General features: G+C 31.2%; 1 pseudogene; it reads right to left on the minus strand.

Moving 5' to 3' along the window:
• Positions 1 to 1201: 1201 nt before the first annotated feature.
• On the minus strand, positions 1202 to 1375 carry LOC120139319 (annotated as a pseudogene).
• Between the last annotated feature and the right edge of the window lie 4965 nt (positions 1376 to 6340).

Genomic DNA, 6340 nt, shown 5'->3' on the forward strand with positions numbered 1-6340 from the left:
ATGTTAAAAAAACAAAAGACCCCCTCTTCTAGGTCGCTTGCAACAATCTTTTTACAACAGTTTGCGCTTTACACAGGAACAAACCAGTTTGTTTTGAATCTATCTGGAATTATTGGCTGCATTGTCACCTCAACAGAACATTTTTAATGCTTTTCTCTTCTTTTGGATCTTAAATTGTTTGTGTTTCTCCTTAACTTTTTAGAGTAGTTATAAGGGTTCCTATGGGCTATATAAATAATTAATAAATTTCCTTTATCTTTTTGTATTTTCGTGTGACCTTGTCTAGCTTGATTAAATGTTAAATATATTTTACTGAATACATATAATTAACTTCGTTTACTAAATTATTAGTTATATACACGTAAAATAAGGGTTAAACCACACCATTAGTCTCTGAATTTTAGGTTGTGTATAAATTTTAGCACCAAACTGCCACTGGTTTATCGTTCCAGTACTAAAATTGGTACATAATCTAAAATTTAACGATGAAGTTTATCGAAAAGAAAAATCTGGTTATAGGTTACAATTAAAAAGATAAGCAGCAAATAATCGAACAGAAAATGAAAAATTACAAACAAAAGCAGGTTAATGATGAAGAAACAGACCTGCTTAATCGGTGAACAAACAATCACATTGAAAATCCCGTTGATCTTGCAAATCAACCAACATCAACAAAACCACAACAAGAATTTAGCAATAAATTATGAATATCTTTAATGATCAAACTAAAATCAATATTACGAAGAGGAATTGAAAAGGTTCTCTTTAAATTCAGGAAATAAAGGTACAGTGAATATCAATGGAAGAAAACGAAGTATCCGACGTGATTAAAGATAGGAGGATTTTCCTACGATTTTCCATTTTAAAAATGAATATGTTGTTTCGCAACGATGAATTTTGAGAGAAACGAAGAATGGTAGGAAAATAACTGAAATCCGAATGGATTAAAAAGTGTGCGGTTAAGCGAAATTTTGCGCGGGACTAGAACTCCGAACTAGGGGTGTAAACGAATCGAGTCTAACTCAAAAATTACTGAACTCGAGTCAAACTTTAAAACTATAAAAATAAACTCGACTAGACTCAAAAACTCACGAACTAAAAAATATCTAACTCAACTCCAACTCAAAATATATTATTAAAACTCAACTCGAACTCAAAAAAAACTCAAATTCAAAAAAAATTCAAAAACTCAATTAAAACTCAAGACTCGAACTAGAGTAATTGAGCTCGATCCTCCCCTGAAGCAAGCTACTATGAAAGGTTTTCACCCTCAAAATATAAATTTAATATCGTGTAACCATTAGCCTACGTATTAGATATTAAACTTATAAATATATACTATACTTGATCTTAGCCAAAAGGCCGAGAAATATATACTTAATACAAGCGTTAGTCCACTCCTTTTATAACTGCTCTCCAGCGCTTTAACTCTCTTCAGCGTTCGGTGTGGGATATAAATTCAAAAGGCTTTGGAGTCCTGGAGGGAGCTCGATTCTTCATGAAAGAAACGCATAATTTACAACTTCGATGACATTGTTAATTGGTTTTCATTAAACATCGATGACATTGTTAATTGGTTTTCACTTAATCTTTGTACTTTGAAGTAGCATAGCAGAAGAAGAGGAAAACGAGAAGTTGTTCGTAGTCTCTGTTATCACTTCATCATCGTTCCCCTACTCTTTACAATACCCTTTGCATTCCTGCAAATTTGACCTTTATAAAACTCAGATGAAATTCTATTGAGATGGAAATCCAACCATGAGATTGATGCCAAAAATGAGGGGGAAACGAAAGTTAAAAGAAAAGAAAATTTTGGTCTAAACTGAGGACTGTAGACAGTAGATAGCAGTGAATTTTGGTCTAAACAAGACCCTACCTGCAAAACAATGGTTTGTTGGAAGTATATGGTATTGTTTCTCTCAGATCTTTGATGGTCGAGAGAAGAAAAAGACATGGTCTCACTGCAAAAAATGGAAGGACATACATGAATGAGTTTAGCATGATTTTTTTGTTGGAGTGCAGCTGCAAGTAACCTTCGAAAATTCACTTCTGTTTTACTGATTCCCATGTCTATGCCTGTCATGTAACCAGGTTTTCCCATATCTATGCCTGTCCTGTAACCAGGTTTGCCAAATAAAGAATCTAAATGATTGACTTAAATGTAGATTATGTGCTTATTAATTGAAGTTGTTGAACTTACTGTTCCAATGCAGGGACATGATACGGGCTATACGTGCTTGCAAAACTGCAGCAGAAGAACGTGCTGTTGTAAGGAAAGAATGTGCTGCTATTCGTGCAACAATTCTTGAAAATGATCAAGACTATAGGCACCGTAACCTGGAAAAGCTCATGTTCATTCACATGCTTGGGTATCCCACACATTTTGGCCAAATGGAGTGCCTGAAGTTGATTGCATCTTCTGGCTTTCCAGGGAAGAGGATTGGATATCTTGGTCTTATGTTGCTTCTTGATGAAAGACAAGAGGTTTTGATGTTGGTGACAAATTCATTAAAGCAGTATCCTACATGTAGACTTTCTCAAGTTTAATTTGTTCTCATTTCCTTTTCCCTATTACCATGTGAATACAAAGGTTTTGATGTTCGTAATTTTGTAAATACAAAGGTTAAAAAATCCATGTGAACCCATGACCACATGCCACGTGACTGAGACCTCAAACTGTATTATGTAATTATGGTCCTACATCATGAATAGTGTGATATTTGTTCAATAATATTCTGCATTCTTCCTAAGGAATACTATATTTAGGGTTTAGGGTTTATGATTAGTCAAAATAATTGAAAGGTTCATTCTTCAATTCGGAGAGTTTAGGGTTAATGGTTAGTCAAAATCTAATAAGAAAATATGGTTAGTCGAAATAGTCAACCAGAAAAATAACTGAAATATTCATTCCTGGGAGTTTATGTTTTAGGGTTTAGGGTTTATGTTTTATATTTTAGGGTTCATTACAAATACATTAATTAATCAACTTGGAACCTATTTATGAGGTAAGTACAATATAGTATATTGATATTAAATGCTCAAACTCTTGATATTTATGATATTTGAACCCGAAACCTCAAAATATAACAAAAATTTAAAAAATTAGTTATTAAAAATATTATCATTAGAAATATATATTAAATATTTGTCATTAGATAAATATTTTTTTATTAATTTAAAATAAATATAAGAATATTTATTCAAAAATATTTTTTAACCATTTTCAATTTTTCTATTGTTTGGCTATTTTTTATTATTTTTATTTTATTTTTCTACGTTCTCAAGTACTTGTGTAGTAAAAAGTTAAAAAAGAAAGAAAAAAATCAACCAAATACGTGTAATCTAATATGTGCTTAATTATATGGACTTTTATTTTTCTTTTAGTATACAATGTAACAATTGAACTTGGGTTGGTTAATTAAAAAAAATTAAAATTTGAGAGTAGTTGTATTATAGAATTTTTAATATATTTTTAAAATTTTATAATTATCAATAGTATATTTTTAATATATTTTTAATAATGTAATTTTAAAAAATCTAAAATTATAATATAACATTTTTTTCGAGCTGCTCACGAGCTTTTCGAGTCGAATATCGAGTAGCTCGTTTCTGCTCGTTAAGAACTCGAGTCGAGCTCGAGCTCGAGTCGAGTCCATTCGATTCGAGTATTTATAGAGTCTTGATCGAGACAGATCGCGAGCGAGTCGATCTCGAGTAGCTCGCGATCTGTCTCGTCTCATTTACAGCCCTACTCTGAACTGAAACCTTTAGGACAAATTATATTTTTGGGTAAACTACAAAGATATCACTAATGTTTTTCCACTAAAATTTCAAAAGTAATAAATTGATTACTAATGTTGATGTGTCATGTTAAATTTGTGACCTGACACCATTTTACCACACATTTGACTTTCCAAAGTTTTTGACCGGATCACTTCTTCAAAGACGGGCTTGTCGCAGGTGATTGACAACGAGCCTTGGTTACTAAAGCCGTACTCTCTCTCGACTTGATATGGAGCTTCTTGAAGACGGGATGATTCAAGTACGTCAACCGCACCACGAATCTTTTGCATCTTGTCTCCACATAAACAGTCACGTGTCCCACAGGCATTTCGGACTGGATGCGTCTGGTCGACATATGGGCCTTGTTCCTCCATTGCCCTACTGACATTTTGCCGGAAAATTAAGAAAAATCAAATCAAGAAAAAATTAAGGATTTTGGCAATGTGTTCAAGAGGAGGAAGCTTTTAAAAAAAAAGGAGAGTAAGCCATCTCTGTGAAAAATTGGTGTTAAGGGTAAGCCATAATATCTTAATCGATGAAAACGAAGCATAAACACTTAAAAGCACGCTTTAAAACCCATCTTTTTTGTTCGGTTTATAGCACAAAAGTTATGATTGGAACGTTAAACTTATTTCTTGCTTTTTATACATGTATAGTCTTTTATATTTTTAATATTTACATGATAGAATTATATATTTAATCTCTATAAGAAGGAATAATCACCATGGTTTTTAAGTAGAGAAGAAGAATTTCGTGCCAGGTTTGATTAAAATTTTATTTGTTTTATAAAATGGGGAAGAACCAGAACAACGGGGAATAAGAAGGAGAAGAATTTCGTGAAGCCATTCTCCTTAGCTCCCTCTAGAAAGTGCAGGGACGGAACCAATACCAAATATTGGAATGAACAAAGTACTTAATTTCAAAATAATAATGACTTACTATATATTTAATCTATTAGGGAGAAGTCCAATTTACTTAAATTCAAATTGATAAGAACCTAAAATACTATTAAATCAAAATTTTTGAGAGGGACAAGATCCCCTCCCACTCCCTATATAGCACTGTCTTTGTCTCTCACGAATCACCTGCAAATCGCTCTTTACCACCGTTGATGATGTCATAACGTCTCAAAAATTGAAAAATAAGTTTAAGGTTCGTTTTGAATAAAATTGAAATTTTCTTTTAAAAATAAAAAGTATGGCTCGAAGGAGTCGTAACTAATATTTGTTTAGGGTGTGATTGGATCATCCAAAAATATTGTCATTTTAATAAAATTTAATTTCAAAAATTATTAAAAAAAACTTTTTGGTCCGCTTTTCAAAAGAAGAAAAAACGAGTTCGGGAGTCGTTCACGTGTGGGAAAGGGTTAGCACCTCACAATGCCCAAAAATCGGTACCCAATCGATTAATTATTGTCTTTGTAATGAAATTTATAAATTCAAATTTTAATTTAATTATGATCCCTATTTTAGTTAAATAAATACAATGCTATTTAACCAAATAAAATTTTAGAGAGAAAAATTAATAATTCGTGCATTTAACTAGATAGAGTTAACCACTTAATATAAGGTAGAGTGACATCCCTCTCATTTCCAACTAAAGCAGTGAATTAGCCATATTTCTTCTATAAAATTTCATGTTAAATTGTTAACATTTTACCATTTCAAACCAAAGGGCAACACTACCTAATATGAGGTAGAGTGGCGATTTTTCCTTATTTGGAAGGAAATAAGAAATATTGTAATCATTGTATTTATTTATCTAAGGATATGCAACAAACAAAAGTTTTATTAAAGAAGATTATCAGGAAGGTAAATAGTGAATGTTTAAATAATTATAAGTATCAAAACTAAACCACCGAATAGGATCGAAAGGCTCATTTTTGATTAATCTAAATATAGGAACATTTCCCTTTCCACCCTCTTGTTTAATTTTAAAAAGTTGCCATTTTTTATAGTTTCACTAGAGGATACCCATTTATTTTGAATTGCCGAATTAAATTATTCAAGTGGATTAGGATAATTCTCTTCGATAAATTAAAATAAGCGTGCATCATCTTTTAATTTATTATTGAAAAATTTAGTGATCCAGATGAGGTTATCATGCTCATAAAAAATAATAAGAATGTCATGCAATCAGAAAATTTTCATAGAATCGAACAATTTAATTACAAAATTAGAATAATCAATCATACTCGAATTAGGACCCAAATTAATTAGTCATGCTTATTAATAAAAATAAATGACACGCAATTAGACAAACATAGGTAAAAAAACAAGGCAATCAAATTAAATAATCTAATTAGACACTTTTAAAAATTAAACATTATAAAAGTAAATAAAAATATGGCATAAAAAATTAATGACAAATAATAATAAAAATAATAAGGTAAAAGACTTAATTTCATTAAAATGGAAAATTATATGGGCCTAATCTAAGAGTTTATGGACCAAAACGAATTACGCATTAAAACTGTAGGGACTGCAGCAATAATTAAACTATTGCGTAATTGGACGTGTGTCCCTCCTTATAAATAGCCTGACCTTTTTTTTCATTT

Source organism: Hibiscus syriacus, unplaced genomic scaffold, assembly GCF_006381635.1.
Source record: "Hibiscus syriacus cultivar Baekdansim isolate YM2019G1 unplaced genomic scaffold, ASM638163v2 tig00110733_pilon, whole genome shotgun sequence".
In the NCBI taxonomy this organism is placed as follows: Eukaryota; Viridiplantae; Streptophyta; class Magnoliopsida; order Malvales; family Malvaceae; genus Hibiscus; species Hibiscus syriacus.